The sequence below is a fragment of the Schistocerca gregaria genome, unplaced genomic scaffold, assembly GCF_023897955.1.
Source record: "Schistocerca gregaria isolate iqSchGreg1 unplaced genomic scaffold, iqSchGreg1.2 ptg000378l, whole genome shotgun sequence".
NCBI lineage: Eukaryota > Metazoa > Arthropoda > Insecta > Orthoptera > Acrididae > Schistocerca > Schistocerca gregaria.
In genome coordinates, this window is record NW_026061824.1 from 1,098,162 (window position 1) to 1,116,131 (window position 17,970).

A 17,970-nucleotide genomic window follows, 5' to 3' on the forward strand; every position below is an offset into this window, starting at 1 on the left:
GACGTGTGCTGCGGTATGCGGAGACACTAAAACCACCATAGTAAAACACAGATGAAGCATCTAATTAAATGTAATAGCCTGTAAGAAGTAGTACAATTCAAGTTTTAGGTATCGATTATGGACTTTTTAGCTGGCTTTGGCGCCTTGGACATGAGCTAGGACCTTAAGAATCTGAATGAAAGGAGGACTGGCAGCCGAGTTGCACGGGAGAATGTGAAACGTGTTCATATGTAGTAAAAACCTGAGAAATCCGTCCGTATTCGTCATTTGTTATCGAATCGACTTAAAGCCAGATCGTCACATTGGTCGCTCTTCTCACTGAAACGATTGTACTTATCGTCTGCAAAGCTATGTAGCGTGCTGCGGTATGCGGAGACATTAAAAGCACCATAGTAGAACACAGATGAAGCTTCTAAGTTGATGTAATAGTCAGTAAGAAGTAGTACAATTCAAGTTTTAGGTATCGATTATTGACTTTTTAGCTGGCTTTGGTGCGGTTGGACATGAGCTAGGACCTTAAGATTCTGCATGAAAAGAGAACTAGCAGCCGAGTTGCACGGCAGAATGTGAAAAGTGTTCATATGTAGTAAAAACCTGAGAAATCCGTCCGTTTTCGTCATTTGTTATCGAATCGTCTTAAAACCAGAATGTCACACTTGCCGCTCTTCTCTCTGAAACGGTTGTACTTATCGTCTGCAAAGCTAAGACGTGTGCTGCGGTATGCGGAGACACTAAAACCACCATAGTAAAACACAGATGAAGCATCTAATTTAATGTAATAGCCAGTAAGAAGTAGTCAAATTAAATTTTAAGTTTTGATTATTGACTTTTTAGCTGGCTTTGGTTCCTTGGACATGAGCTAGGACCTTAAGATTCTGCATGAACGGAGGACTAGCTGCCGAATTGCACGGGACAGTGTGAAAAGTGTTCATATGTAGTAAAAACCTAGAAATACGTCCGTTTTCGTCATTTGTTATCGAATCGACTTAAAGCCAGATCGTCACATTGGCCGCATTTCTGTCTAAAACGGTTGTACTTATCGTCTGCAAAGCTATGTCGCGTGCTGCCGTATGCGGAGACACTTAAAGCACCATAGTAGAACACAGATGAAGCTTCTATGTTGATGTAATAGCCAGTAATAAGTAGTACAATTCAAGTTTTAGGTATCGATTATTGACTTTTTAGCTGGCTTTGGTGCCTTAGACATGAGCTAGGACCTTAAGATTCTGCATGTAAGGAGAACTAGCAGCCGAGTTGCACGGGAGAATGTGAAAAGTGTTCGTATGTAGTAAAAACCTGAGAAATCCGTCCGTTTTCGTCATTTGTTATCGAATCGACTTAAAGCCAAATCGTCACATTAACCTCTCTTCTCTCAGAAGCGGTTGTACTTATCGTCTGCAAAGCTATGTCGCGTGCTGCGGTATGTGGAGACACTAAAAACACCATAGTAGAACACAGATGAAGCTTCTATGTTGATGTAATAGCCAGTAAGAGGTAGTACAATTCAAGTTTTAGGTATCGATTATTGACTTTTTAGCTGGCTTTGGTGCGGTTGGACATGAGCTAGGACCTTAAGATTCTGCATGAAAGGAGAACTAGCAGCCGAGTTGCACGGGAGAATGTGAAAAGTGTTCATATGTAGTAAAAACCTGAGAAATCCGTCCGTTTTCGTCATTTGTTATCGAATCGACTTAAAGCCAAATCGTCACATTGGCCTCTCTTCTCTCTGAAACGGTTGTACTTATCGTCTGCAAAGCTATGTCGCGTGCTGCGGTATGTGGAGAACTAAAAGCACCATAGTAGAACACAGATGAAGCTTCTATGTTGATGTAATAGCCAGTCAGATGTAGTACTATTCAAGTTTTAGGTATCGATTATTGACTTTTTAGGTGGCTTTGGTGCCTTGGACATGAGCTAGGATCTTAAGATTCTGCATGAAAGGAGGACTAGCAGCTGAGTTGCACGGGAGAATGTGAAAAGTGTTCATATGCAGTAAAAACCCGAAAAATCCGTTCGTTATCGTCATTTGTTATCGAATCGACTTAAAGCCAGATCGTCACATTGGCCGCCCTTCTCTCTGAAATGGTTGTACTTATCGTCTGCAATGCTATGACGTGTGCTGTGGTTTGCGGAGACTCTAAAACCAACATAGTAAAACACAGATGAAGCATCTAATTAAATGTAATAGCCTGTAAGAAGTAGTACAATTCAAGTTTTAGGTATCGATTATGGACTTTTTAGCTGGCTTTGGCGCCTTGGACATGAGCTAGGACCTTAAGAATCTGCATGAAAGGAGGACTGGCAGCCGAGTTGCACGGGAGAATGTGAAAAGTGTTCATATGTAGTAAAAACCTGAGAAATCCGTCCGTATTCGTCATTTTGTTATCGAATCGACTTTAAACCAGATCGTCACATTGGTCGCTCTTCTCTCTGAAACGATTGTACTTATCGTCTGCAAAGCTATGTCGCGTGCTGCGGTATGCGGAGACACTAAAAGCACCATAGTAGAACACAGATGAAGGTTCTAAGTTGATGTAATAGCCAGTAAGAAGTAGTCCAATTCAAGTTTTAGGTATCGATTATTGACTTTTTAGCTGGCTTTGGTGCCTTGGACATGAGCTAGGAACTTAAGATTTTGCATGAAAGGAGAACTAGCAGCCGAGTTGAACGGAAGAATGTGAAAAGTGTTCATATGTATTAAAAACCTGAGAAATCCGTCCGTTTTCGTCATTTGTTTTCGAATCGACTGAAAAGCCAGATCGTCACGTTGTCGCCCTTCTGTCTGAAACGGTTGTACTTATCGTTTGCAAAGCTATGTCGCGTGCTGCGGTATGCTGAGACACTAAAAGCACCATAGTGGAACACATATGAAGCTTCTAAGTTGATGTAATAGCCAGTAAGAAGTAGTACAATTCAAGTTTTTGTTATCGATTATTGACTTTTTAACCTTCTTTGGTGCCCTGGACATGAGGTAGGACCTTAAGATATTGCATGAAAGGAGGACTAGCAGCCGCGTTGCACGGGAGAATGTGAAAAGTGTTCATATGTAGTAAAAACCTGAGAAATCCGTCCGTTTTCGTCATTTGTTATCGAATCGACTTGAAGCCAGATCGTCACATTGGCCGCACTTCAGTCTGAAACGGTTACATTTATCGTCTGCAAAGCTATGTCTCGTGCTGTGGTATGTGGAGACACTAAAAGCACCATAGTAGAACACAGATGAAGCTTCTAGGTTGATGTAATAGCCAGTAAGAAGTAGTACAATTCAAGTTTTAGGTATCGATTATTGACTTTTTAGCTGGCTTTGGTTCCTTGGACATGAGCTAGGACATTAAGATTCTGCATGAAAGGAGGCCTAGCTGCAGAGTTGCACGGGAGAATGTGAAAAGTGTTCATATGTAGTAAAAACCTGAGAAATCGGTCCGTTTTCGTCATTTGTTACCGAATCGACTTAAAGCCAGATCGTCACATTGGCCGCTCTTCTCTCTGAAACGGTTGTACTTATCGTTTGCAAAGCTATGTCGCGTGCTGCGGTATGCGGAGACACTAAAAGCACCATAGTAGAACACAGATGAAGCTTCTAAGTTGATGTAATAGCCAGTAAGAAGTAGTACAATTCAAGTTTTATGTATCGATTATTGACTTTTTAGGTGGCTTTGGTGCCTTGGACTTGAGCTAGGACCTTAAGATTCAGCATGAAAGGAGGACTAGAAGCCGAATTGCACGGGAGAATGAGAAAAGTGTTCATATGCAGTAAAAACCCAAAAAATCCGTTCGTTATCGTCATTTTTTTATCGAATCGACATAAGGCCAGATCGTCACATTGGCCGCTCTTCTCTCTGAAATGGTTGTACTTATCGTCTGCAAAGATATGACGTGTGCTGCGTTATGCGGAGACCCTAAAACCACCATAGTAAAACACAGATGAAGCATCTAATTTAATGTAATAGCCAGTAAGAAGTAGTACAATTCAAGTTTTAGGTATCGGTTATTGACTTTTTAGCTGGCTTTGGTGACTTGGACATGAGCTAGGACCTTAAGATTCTGCATGAAAGGAGGACTAGCAGCAGAGTTGCACGGGACAATGTGAAAAGTGTTCATATGTAGTAAAAACCTAGAAATCCGTCCGTTTTCGTCATTTGTTATCGAATCGACTTAAAGCCAGATCGTCACATTGGTCGCTCTTCTCTCTGAAACGATTGTACTTATCGTCTGCAAAGCTATGTCGCGCACTGCGGTATGTGGAGGCACTAAAAGCACCATAGTAGAACACAGATGAAGGTTCTAAGTTGATGTAATAGCCAGTAAGAAGTAGACCAATACAAGTTTTAGGTATCGATTATTGACTTTTTAGCTGGCTTTGGTTCCTTGGACATGAGCTAGGACCTTAAGATTCTGCATGAAAGGAGGACTAGCTGCCGAGTTGCACGGGAGAATGTGAAAAGTGTTCATATGTAGTAAAAACCTGAGAAATCCGTCCGTTTTCGTCATTTGTTATCGACTCGACTTAAGGCCAGATCTTCACATTGGCCGCTCTTCTCTCTGAAACGGTCCTAATTACCGTCTGCAAAGCTATGTCTCGTGCTCCGGTATGCGGAGACACTAAAAGCACCATAGTAGAAAACAGATGAAGCTTCTAAGTTGATGTAATAGCCAGTAAGATATAGTACAGATCAAGTTTTAGGTTTCGATTATTGACTTTTTAGCTGGCTTTGGTGCCTTGGACATGAGCTAGGACCTTAAGATTCTGCATGAAAGGAGGACTAGCAGCCGAGTTGCATGGGAGAATGTGGAATGTGTTCATATGTAGTAAAAACCTAGAAATCCGTCCGTTTTCGTCTTTTGTTACCGAATCGACTTAAAGCCGGATCGTCACATTGGCCGCTCTTCTCTCTGAAACGGTTGTACTTATCGTCTGCAAAACTATGTCGCGTGCTGCGGTATGCGGAGACACTAAAAGCACCATAGTAGAACACAGATGAAGCTTCTAAGTTGATGTAATAGCCAGTAAGAAGTAGTACAATTCAAGTTTTAGGTATCGATTATTGACTTTTTAGGGGGCTTTGGTGCCTTGGACTTGAGCTAGGACCTTAAGATTCTGCATGAAAGGAGGACTAGCAGCTGAGTTGCACGGGAGAATGTGAAAAGTGTTGATATGCAGTAAAAACCTGAAGAATCCGTTCGTTATCGTCATTTTTTTATCGAATCGTCATAAGGCCAGATCGTCACATTGGCCGCTCTTCTCTCTGAAATGGTTGTACTTATCGTCTGCAAAGATATGACGTGTGCTGCAGTATGCGGAGACACTAAAATCACCATAATAAAACACAGATGAAGCATCTAATTTAATGTAATAGCCAGTAAGAAGTAGTACAATTCAAGTTTTAGGTATCGATTATGGACTTTTTAGCTGGCTTTGGTTCCTTGGACATGAGCTAGGACCTTAAGAATCTACATGAAAGGAGGACTAGCAGCAGAGTTGTACGGGAGAATGTGAAAAGTGTTCATATGTAGTAAAAACCTGAGGAATCCGTCCGTATTCGTCATTTGTTACCGAATCGACTTAAAGCCAGATCGTCACATTGCTCGCTCTTCTCTCTGAAACGATTGTACTTATCGACTGCAAAGCTATGTCGCGTGCTGCGGTATCCGGAGACACTAAAAGCACCATAGTAGAACACAGATGAAGGTTCTAAGTTGATGTAATAGCCAGTAAGAAGTAGTCCAATTCAAGTTTTAGGTATCGATTATTGACTTTTTAGCTGGCTTTGGTGCCTTGGACATGAGCTAGGACCTTAAGATTCTGCATGAAAGGAGGACTAGCAGCAGAGTTGCACGGGACAATGTGAAAAGTGTTCATATGTAGTAAAAACCTAGAAATCCGTCCGTTTTCGTCATTTGTTATCGAATCGACTTAAAGCCAGATCGTCACATTGGTCGCTCTTCCCTCTGAAACGATTGTACTTATCGTCTGCAAAGCTATGTCGCGTGCTGCGGTATGCGGAGACACTAAAAGCACCATAGTAGAACACAGATGAAGGTTCTAAGTTGATGTAATAGCCAGTAAGAAGTAGACCAATTCAAGTTTTAGGTATCGATTATTGACTTTTTAGCTGGCTTTGGTTCCTTGGACATGAGCTAGGACCTTAAGATTCTGCATGAAAGGAGGACTAGCTGCCGAGTTGCACGGGAGAATGTGAAAAGTGTTCACATGTAGTAAAAACCTGAGAAATCCGTCCGTTTTCGTCATTTGTTATCGACTCGACTTAAAGCCAGATCTTCACATTGGCCGCTCTTCTTTCTGAAACGGTCCTAATTATCGTCTGCAAAGCTATGTCTCGTGCTCCGGTATGCGGAGACACTAAAAGCACCATAGTAGAAAACAAGATGAAGCTTGTAAGTTGATGTAATGGCCAGTAAGATATAGTACAATTCAAGTTCTAGGTATCGATTATTGACTTTTTAGCTGGCTTTGGTGCCTTGGACATGAGCTAGGACCTTAAGATTCTGCATGAAAGGAGGACTAGCAGCCGAGTAACCCGGAAGAATGTGGAATGTGTTCATATGTAGTAAAAACCTAGAAATCCGTCCGTTTTCGTCATTTGTTATCGAATCGACTTAAAGCCAGATCGTCACATTGGCGGCTCTTCTCTCTGAAACGGTTGTACTTATCGTCTGCAAAGCTACGTCGCGTGCTGCGGTATGCGGAAACACTAAAAGATCCATAGTAGAACACAGATGAAGCTTCTAAGTTGATGTAATAGCCAGTAAGAAGTAGCACAATTCAAGTTTTAGGTATCGATTATTGACTTTTTAGCTGGCTTTGGTGCCTTGGACATGAGCTAGGACCTTAAGATTCTGCATGAAAGGAGGACTATCAGCCGAGTTGTACGGGAGAATGTGAAAAGTGTTCATATGTAGTAAAAACCTAGAAATCCGTCCGTTTTCGTCATTTGTTATCGAATCGACTTAAAGCCAGATCGTCACATTGGCCGCATTTATGTCTAAAACGGTTGTACTTATCGTATGCAAAGCTATGTCGCGTGCTGCGGTATGCGGAGACACTAAAAGCATCATAGTAGAACACAGATGAAGCTTCTAAGTTGATGTAGTAGATAGTAAGAAGTAGTACAATTCAAGTTTTAGTTATCGATTATTGACTTTATAGCTATCTTTGGTTACTTGGACATGAGCTAGGACCTTAAGATTCTTCATGAAAGGAGGACTAGCAGCTGATTTGCACGGGAGAATGTGAAAAGTGTTCATATGTAGTAAAAACCTGAGAAATCCGTCCTTTTTCGTCATTTGTTATCGAATCGACTTAAAGCCAGAATGTCACATTGGCCGCGCTTCTCTCTGAAACGGTTGTACTTATCGTCTGCAAAGCTATGACATGTGCTGCGGTATGCGGAGACACTAAAACCACAATAGTAAAACACAGATGAAATATCTAATTTAATGTAATAGCCAGTAAGTTGTAGTCCAATTCAAGTTTTAGGTATCGATTATTAATTTCTTAGCTGGCTTTGGTGCCTTGGACATGAGCTAGGACCTTAAGATTCTGCATGAAAGGAGGACTAGCAGCTGAGTTGCACGGGAGAATGTGAAAAGTGTTCATATGCAGGAAAAACCGGAAAAATCCGTTCGTTATCGTCATTTGTTATCGAATCGACTTAAAGCCAGATCGTCACATTGGTCGCTCTTCTCTCTGAAACGATTGTACTTATCGACTGCATCGCTATGTCGCGTGCTGCGGTATGCGGAGACACTAAAAGCACCATAGTAGAACACAGATGAAGCTTCTAAGTTGATGTAATAGCCAGTAAGAAGTAGTACAATTCAAGTTTTAGGAATCCATTATTGACTTTTTAGCTGGCTTTGGTGCCTTGGACATGAGCTAGGACCTTAAGATTCTGCATGAAAGGAGAACTAGCAGCCGAGTTGCACGGGAGTATATGAAAAGTGTTCATATGTAGTAAAAACCTGAGAAATCCGTCCGTTTTCGTCATTTGTTATCGAATCGACCTAAAGCCAGAATGTCACACTGGCCGCTCTTCTCTCTGAAACGGTTGTACTTATCGTCTGCAAAGCTAAGACGTGTGCTGCGGTATGCGGAGACACTAAAACCACCATAGTAAAACACAGATGAAGCATCTAATTTATTGTAATAGCTAGTAAGAAGTAGTGCAATTCAAGTTTTAGGTATCGATAATGGACTTTTTAGCTGGCTTTGGTGCCTTGGACATGAGCTAGGACCTTAAGAATCTGCATGAAAGGAGGACCAGCAGCCGAGTTGCACGGGAGAATGTGAAAAGTGTTCATATGTAGTAAAAAAATGAGAAATCCGTCCGTTTTCGTCATTTGTTATCGATTCGACTTTAAGCCAGATCGTCACATTGGTCGCTCTTCTCTCTGAAACGATTGTACTTATCGTCTGCAAAGCTATGTCGCGTGCTGCGGTATGCGGAGACACTAAAAGCACCATAGTAGAACACAGATGAAGGTTCTAAGTTTATGTAATAGCCAGTAGGAAGTAGTACAATTCAAGTTTTAGGTATCGATTATTGACAATTTAGCTGGCTTTGGTTCCTTGGACATGAGCTAGGACCTTAAGATTCTGCATGAAAGGTGGACTAGCAGCTGAGTTGCACGGGAGAATGTGAAAAGTGTTCATATGCAGTAAAAACCTGAGAAATCCGTCCGTTTTCGTCATTTGTTATCGAATCGACTTAAAGCCAAATCGTCACATTGGCCTCTCTTCTCTCTGAAACGGTTGTACTTATCGTCTGCAAAGCTATGTCGCGTGCTGCGGTATGTGGAGAACTAAAAGCACCATAGTAGAACACAGATGAAGCTTCTATGTTGATGTAATAGCCAGTAAGAAGTAGTACTATTCAAGTTTTAGGTATCGATTATTGACTTTTTAGGTGGCTTTGGTGCCTTGGACATGAGCTAGGACCTTAAGATTCTGCATGAAAGGAGGACTAGCAGCTGAGTTGCACGGGAGAATGTGAAAAGTGTTCATATGCAGTAAAAACCCGAAAAATCCGTTCGTTATCGTCATTTGTTATCGAATCGACTTAAAGCCAGATCGTCACATTGGCCGCTCTTCTCTCTGAAATGGTTGTACTTATCGTCTGCAATGCTATGACGTGTGCTGTGGTTTGCGGAGACTCTAAAACCAACATAGTAAAACACAGATGAAGCATCTAATTAAATGTAATAGCCTGTAAGAAGTAGTACAATTCAAGTTTTAGGTATCGATTATGGACTTTTTAGGTGGCTTTGGCGCCTTGGACATGAGCTAGGACCTTAAGAATCTGCATGAAAGGAGGACTGGCAGCCGAGTTGCACGGGAGAATGTGAAAAGTGTTCATATGTAGTAAAAACCTGAGAAATCCGTCCGTATTCGTCATTTTGTTATCGAATCGACTTTAAACCAGATCGTCACATTGGTCGCTCTTCTCTCTGAAACGATTGTACTTATCGTCTGCAAAGCTATGTCGCGTGCTGCGGTATGCGGAGACACTAAAAGCACCATAGTAGAACACAGATGAAGGTTCTAAGTTGATGTATTAGCCAGTAAGAAGTAGTCCAATTCAAGTTTTATTTATCGATTATTGACTTTTTAGCTGGCTTTGGTGCCTTGGACATGAGCTAGGACCTTAAGAATCTGCATGAAAGGAGGACTAGCAGCCGAGTTGCACGGGAGAATGTGAAAAGTGTTCATATGTAGTAAAAACCTGAGAAATCCGTCCGTATTCGTCATTTGTTACCGAATCGACTTAAAGCCAGATCGTCACATTGGTCGCTCTTCTCTCTGAAACGATTGTACTTATCGACTGCAAAGCTATGTCGCGTGCTGCGGTATCCGGAGACACTAAAAGCACCGTAGTAGAACACAGATGAAGGTTATAAGTTTATTTAATAGCCAGTAAGAAGTAGTCCAATTCAAGTTTTAGGTATCGATTATTGACTTTTTAGCTGGCTTTGGTGCCTTGGACATGAGCTAGGAACTTAAGATTTTGCATGAAAGGAGAACTAGCAGCCGAGTTGAACGGGAGAATGTGAAAAGTGTTCATATGTTTTAAAAACCTGAGAAATCCGTCCGTTTTCGTCATTTGTTTCCGAATCGACTGAAAAGCCAGATCGTCACGTTGTCGCCCTTCTGTCTGAAACGGTTGTACTTATCGTTTGCAAAGCTATGTCGCGTGCTGCGGTATGCTGAGACACTAAAAGCACCTTAGTGGAACACATATGAAGCTTCTAAGTTGATGTAATAGTCAGTAAGAAGTAGTACAATTCAAGTTTTTGTTATCGATTATTGACTTTTTATGATTCTTTGGTGCCCTGGACATGAGGTAGGACCTTAAGATATTGCATGAAAGGAGGACTAGCAGCCGCGTTGCACGGGAGAATGTGAAAAGTGTTCATATGTAGTAAAAACCTGAGAAATCCGTCCGTTTTCGTCATTTGTTATCGAATCGACTTGAAGCCAGATCGTCACATTGGCCGCACTTCAGTCTGAAACGGTTACATTTATCGTCTGCAAAGCTATGTCTCGTGCTGCGGTATGTGGAGACACTAAAAGCACCATAGTAGAACACAGATGAAGCTTCTAGGTTGATGTAATAGCCAGTAAGAAGTAGTACAATTCAAGTTTTAGGTATCGATTATTGACTTTTTACACTACTTTGGTGCCTTGTACATGTTGTAGGACTTTAACGTTTTGCATGAAAGGAGGACTAGCTGCCGCGTTGCACGGGAGAATGTGAAAAGTGTTCATATGTAGAAAAAACCTGAGAAATCCGCACGTTTTCGTCATTTGTTATCGAATCGACTTAAAGCCAGATCATCACATTTGCCGCTCTTCTCTCTGAAACGGTTACATTTATCGTCTGCAAAGCTATGTCGCGTGCTGCGGTATACGGGGACACTAAAAGCACCATAGCAGAACACAGATGAAGCTTCTATGTTGATGTAATAGCAAGTGAGAAGTAGTACAATTCACGTTTGAGGTATCGATTATTGACTTTTTACACTTCTTTGGTGCCTTGGATATGAGCTATCACTTTAACATTTTGCATGAAAGGAGGACCAGCAGCCGAGTTGTACGGGAGAATGTGAGAAGTGTTCATATGTAGTAAAAACCTGAGAAATCCGTTCGTTATCGTCATTTGTTATCGAATCGACTTAAAGCCAGATCGTCACATTGGTCGCTCTTGTCTCTGAAACGATTGTACTTATCGGCTGCATCGCTATGTCGCGTGCTGCGGTATGCGGAGACACTAAAAGCACCATAGAAGAACACAGATGAAGCTTCTAAGTTGATGTAATAGCCAGTAAGAAGTAGTACAATTCAAGTTTTAGGAATCCATTATTGACTTTTTAGCTGGCTTTGGTGCCTTGGACATGAGCTAGGACCTTAAGATTCTGCATGAAAGGAGAACTAGCAGCCGAGTTGCACGGGAGTATATGAAAAGTGTTCATATGTAGTAAAAACCTGAGAAATCCGTCCGTTTTCGTCATTTGTTATCGAATCGACCTAAAGCCAGAATGTCACACTGGCCGCTCTTCTCTCTGAAACGGTTGTACTTATCGTCTGCAAAGCTAAGACGTGTGCTGCGGTATGCGGAGACACTAAAACCACCATAGTAAAACACAGATGAAGCATCTAATTTATTGTAATAGCTAGTAAGAAGTAGTGCAATTCAAGTTTTAGGTATCGATAATGGACTTTTTAGCTGGCTTTGGTGCCTTGGACATGAGCTAGGACCTTAAGAATCTGCATGAAAGGAGGACCAGCAGCCGAGTTGCACGGGAGAATGTGAAAAGTGTTCATATGTAGTAAAAAAATGAGAAATCCGTCCGTTTTCGTCATTTGTTATCGAATCGACTTAAAGCCAGATCGTCACATTGGTCGCTCTTCTCTCTGAAACGATTGTACTTATCGTCTGCAAAGCTATGTCGCGTGCTGCGGTATGCGGAGACACTAAAAGCACCATAGTAGAACACAGATGAAGGTTCTAAGTTTATGTAATAGCCAGTAAGAAGTAGTACAATTCAAGTTTTAGGTATCGATTATTGACAATTTAGCTGGCTTTGGTTCCTTGGACATGAGCTAGGACCTTAAGATTCTGCATGAAAGGTGGACTAGCAGCTGAGTTGCACGGGAGAATGTGAAAAGTGTTCATATGCAGAAAAAACCTGAGAAATCCGTCCGTTTTCTTCATTTGTTATCGAATCGACTTAAAGCCAGATCGTCACATTGGTCGCTCTTCTCTCTGAAACGATTGTACTTATCGTCTGCAAAGCTATGTCGCGTGCTGCGGTATATGGAGAACTAAAAGCACCATAGTAGAACACAGATGAAGCTTCTATGTTGAAATAATAGCCAGTAAGAAGTAGTACAATTCAAGTTTTAGTGTCGATTATTGACTTTTTAGGTGGCTTTGGTGCCTTGGGCATGAGCTAGGACCTTAAGATTCTGCATGAAAGGAGGACTAGCAGCTGAGTTGCACGGGAGAATGTGAAAAGTGTTCATATGCAGTAAAAACCCGAAAAATCCGTTCAGTATCGTCATTTGTTATCGAATCGCTTAAAGCCAGATCGTCACATTGGCCGCTCTTCTCTCTGAAATGGTTGTACTTATCGTCTGCAATGCTATGACGTGTGCTGCGGTATGCGGAGACACTAAAACCACCATAGTAAAACACAGATGAAGCATCTAATTAAATGTAATAGCCTGTAAGAAGTAGTACAATTCAAGTTTTAGGTATCGATTATGGACTTTTTAGCTGGCTTTGGCGCCTTGGACATGAGCTAGGACCTTAAGAATCTGAATGAAAGGAGGACTGGCAGCCGAGTTGCACGGGAGAATGTGAAACGTGTTCATATGTAGTAAAAACCTGAGAAATCCGTCCGTATTCGTCATTTGTTATCGAATCGACTTAAAGCCAGATCGTCACATTGGTCGCTCTTCTCACTGAAACGATTGTACTTATCGTCTGCAAAGCTATGTCGCGTGCTGCGGTATGCGGAGACACTAAAAGCACCATAGTAGAACACAGATGAAGCTTCTAAGTTGATGTAATAGTCAGTAAGAAGTAGTACAATTCAAGTTTTAGGTATCGATTATTGACTTTTTAGCTGGCTTTGGTGCCTTGGACATGAGCTAGGACCTTACGATTCTGCATGAAAGGAGAACTAGCAGCCGAGTTGCACGGGAGAATGTGAAAAGTGTTCACATGTAGTAAAAACCTGAGAAATCCGTCCGTTTTCGTCATTTGTTATCGAACCGACTTAAAGCCAAATCGCCACATTGGCCTCTCTTCTCTCTGAAACGGTTGTACTTATCGTCTGCAAAGCTATGTCGCGTGCTGCGGTATGTGGAAATACTAAAAGCACCATAGCAGAACACAGATGAAGCTTCTATGTTGATGTAATAGCCAGTAAGAAGTAGTACAATTCAAGTATTAGGTATCGATTATTGACTTTTTAGCTGGCTTTGGTGCGGTTGGACATGAGCTAGGACCTTAAGATTCTGCATGAAAAGAGAACTAGCAGCCGAGTTGCACGGCAGAATGTGAAAAGTGTTCATATGTAGTAAAAACCTGAGAAATCCGTCCGTTTTCGTCATTTGTTATCGAATCGACTTAAAACCAGAATGTCACACTTGCCGCTCTTCTCTCTGAAACGGTTGTACTTATCGTCTGCAAAGCTAAGACGTGTGCTGCGGTATGCGGAGACACTAAAACCACCATAGTAAAACACAGATGAAGCATCTAATTTAATGTAATAGCCAGTAAGAAGTAGTCAAATTAAATTTTAAGTTTTGATTATTGACTTTTTAGCTGGCTTTGTTTCCTTGGACATGAGCTAGGACCTTAAGATTCTGCATGAAAGGAGGACTAGCTGCCGAATTGCACGGGAGAATGTGAAAAGTGTTCATATGTAGTAAAAACCTAGAAATACGTCCGTTTTCGTCATTTGTTATCGAATCCACTTAAAGCCAGATCGTCACATTGGCCGCATTTCTGTCTAAAACGGTTGTACTTATCGTCTGCAAAGCTATGTCGCGTGCTGCGGTATGCGGAGACACTTAAAGCACCATAGTAGAACACAGATGAAGCTTCTAAGTTGATGTAATAGCCAGTAATAAGTAGTACAATTCAAGTTTTAGGTATCGATTATTGACTTTTTAGCTGGCTTTGGTGCCTTGGACATGATCTAGGACCTTAAGATTCTGCATATAAGGAGAACTAGCAGCCGAGTTGCACGGGAGAATGTGAAAAGTGTTCGTATGTAGTAAAAACCTGAGAAATCCGTCCGTTTTCGTCATTTGTTATCGAATCGACTTAAAGCCAAATCGTCACATTGGCCTCTCTTCTCTCAGAAACGGTTGTACTTATCGTCTGCAAAGCTATGTCGCGTGCTGCGGTATGTGGAGAACTAAAAGCACCATAGTAGAACACAGATGAAGCTTCTATGTTGATGTAATAGCCAGTAAGAAGTAGTACTATTCAAGTTTTAGGTATCGATTATTGACTTTTTAGGTGGCTTTGGTGCCTTGGACATGAGCTAGGACCTTAAGATTCTGCATGAAAGGAGGACTAGCAGCTGAGTTGCACGGGAGAATGTGAAAAGTGTTCATATGCAGTAAAAACCCGAAAAATCCGTTCGTTATCGTCATTTGTTATCGAATCGACTTAAAGCCAGATCGTCACATTGGCCGCTCTTCTCTCTGAAATGGTTGTACTTATCGTCTGCAATGCTATGACGTGTGCTGTGGTTTGCGGAGGCTCTAAAACCAACATAGTAAAACACAGATGAAGCATCTAATTAAATGTAATATCCTGTAAGAAGTAGTACAATTCAAGTTTTAGGTATCGATTATGGACTTTTTAGCTGGCTTTGGCGCCTTGGACATGAGCTAGGACCTTAAGAATCTGCATGAAAGGAGGACTGGCAGCCGAGTTGCACGGGAGTATGTGAAAAGTGTTCATATGTAGTAAAAACCTGAGAAATCCGTCCGTATTCGTCATTTGTTACCGAATCGACTTTAAACCAGATCGTCACATTGGTCGCTCTTCTCTCTGAAACGATTGTACTTATCGTCTGCAAAGCTATGTCGCGTGCTGCGGTATGCGGAGACACTAAAAGCACCATAGTAGAACACAGATGAAGGTTCTAAGTTGATGTAATAGCCAGTAAGAAGTAGTCCAATTCAAGTTTTATTTATCGATTATTGACTTTTTAGCTGGCTTTGGTGCCTTGGACATGAGCTAGGACCTTAAGAATCTGCATGAAAGGAGGACTAGCAGCCGAGTTGCACGGGAGAATGTGAAAAGTGTTCATATGTAGTAAAAACCTGAGAAATCCGTCCGTATTCGTCATTTGTTACCGAATCGACTTAAAGCCAGATCGTCACATTGGTCGCTCTTCTCTCTGTAACGACTGCACTTATTGACTGCAAAGCTAAGTCGCGTGCTGCGGTATCCGGAGACACTAAAAGCACCATAGTAGAACACAGATGAAGGTTCTAAGTTGATGTAATAGCCAGTAAGAAGTAGTCCAATTCAAGTTTTAGGTATCGATTATTGACTTTTTAGCTGGCTTTGGTGCCTTGGACATGAGCTAGGAACTTAAGATTTTGCATGAAAGGAGAACTAGCAGCCGAGTTGAACGGGAGAATGTGAAAAGTGTTCATATTTATTAAAAACCTGAGAAATCCGTCCGTTTTCGTCATTTGTTTTCGAATCGACTGAAAAGCCAGATCGTCACGTTGTCGCCCTTCTGTCTGAAACGGTTGTACTTATCGTTTGCAAAGCTATGTCGCGTGCTGCGGTATGCTGAGACACTAAAAGCACCATAGTGGAACACATATGAAGCTTCTAAGTTGATGTAATAGCCAGTAAGAAGTAGTACAATTCAAGTTTTTGTTATCGATTATAGACTTTTTAAACTTCTTTGGTGCCCTGGACATGAGGTAGGACCTTAAGATATTGCATGAAAGGAGGACTAGCAGCCGCGTTGCACGGGAGAATGTGACAAGTGTTCATATGTAGTAAAAACCTGAGAAATCCGTCCGTTTTCGTCATTTGTTATCGAATCGACTTGAAGCCAGATCGTCACATTGGCCGCACTTCAGTCTGAAACGGTTACATTTATCGTCCGCAAAGCTATGTCTCGTGCTGCGGTATATGGAGACACTAAAAGCACCATAGTAGAACAGAGATGAAGCTTCTAGGTTGATGTAATAGCCAGTAAGAAGTAGTACAATTTTCAAGTTTTAGGTATCGATTATTGACTTTTTAGCTGGCTTTGGTTTCTTGGACATGAGCTAGGACCTTAAGATTCTGCATGAAAGGAGGACTAGCTGCCGAGTTGCACGGGAGAATGTGAAAACTGTTCATATGTAGTAAAAACCTAGTTATCCGTCCGTTTTCGTCATTTGTTATCGAATCGACTTAAAGCCAGATCATCACATTGGCCGCTCTTCTCTCTGAAACGGTTACATTTATCGTCTGCAAAGCTATGTCGCTTGCTGCGGTATGCGGGGACACTAAAAGCACCATAGTAGAACACAGATGAAGCTTCTATGTTGATGTAATAGCAAGTGAGAAGTAGTACAATTCACGTTTGAGGTATCGATTATTGACTTTTTACACTTCTTTGGTGACTTGGATATGAGCTAGGACCTTAACATTTTGCATGAAAGGAGGACCAGCAGCCGAGTTGTACGGGAGAATGTGAGAAGTGTTCATATGTAGTAAAAACCTGAGAAATCCGTTCGTTTTCGTCATTTGTTATCCAATCGACTTAAAGCCAGATCGTCACATTGGTCGCTCATCTCTCTGAAACGATTGTACTTATCGTCTGCAAAGCTATGTCGCGTGCTGCGGTATGCGGAGACACTATTAGCACCATAGTAGAACACAGATGAAGGTTCTAAGTTGATGTAATAGCCAGTAAGAAGTAGTACAATTCAAGTTTTAGGTATCGATTATTGACTTTTTAGCTGGCTTTGGTTTCTTGGACATGAGCTAGGACCTTAAGATTCTGCATGAAAGGAGGACTAGCTGCCGAGTTGCACGGGAGAATGTGAAAACTGTTCATATGTAGTAAAAACCTAGTTATCCGTCCGTTTTCGTCATTTGTTATCGAATCGACTTGAAGCCACATCGTCACATTGGCCGCACTTCAGTCTTAAACGGTTACATTTATCGTCTGCAAAGCTATGTCACGTGCTGCGGTATGCGGAGACACTAAAAGCACCATAGTAGAACACAGATGGAGCTTCTAGGTTGATGTAATAGCCAGCAAGAAGTAGAACAATTCAAGTATTAGTTATCGATTATTGACTTTTTACACTACTTTGGTGCCTTGGACATGTTCTAGGACCTTAACGTTTTGCATGAAAGGAGGACTAGCAGCCGCGTTGCACGGGAGACTGTGGAAAGTGTTCATATGTAGTAAAAACCTGAGAAATGCGTCCGTTTTCTTCATTTGTTATCGAATCGACTTAAAGCCAGATCATCACATTGGCCGCTCTTCTCTCTGAAACGGTTACATTTATCGTCTGCAAAGCTATGTCGCGTGCTGCGGTATGCGGAGACATTAAAAGCACCATAGTAGAACACACAAGAAGCTTCTAAGTTGAAGCAATAGCCAGTAAGAAGCAGTACAATTCAAGTTTTGGTTATCGATTATTGATTTTTAGCCGGCTTTGGTGCCTTGGACATGAGGTGGAACCTGAAGATTTTGTATGAAAGGAGGACTAGCAGCTGCGTTGCACGGGAGAATGTGAAAAGTGTTCATATGTAGTAAAAACCTGAGAAATCCGTCCGTTTTCGTCATTTGTTATCGAATCGACTTAAAGCCAGATCGTCACATTGGCCGCTTTTCTCTCTGAAACGGTAGTAATTACCGTCTGCAAAGCTATGTCGCGTGCTGCGGTATGCGGAGATA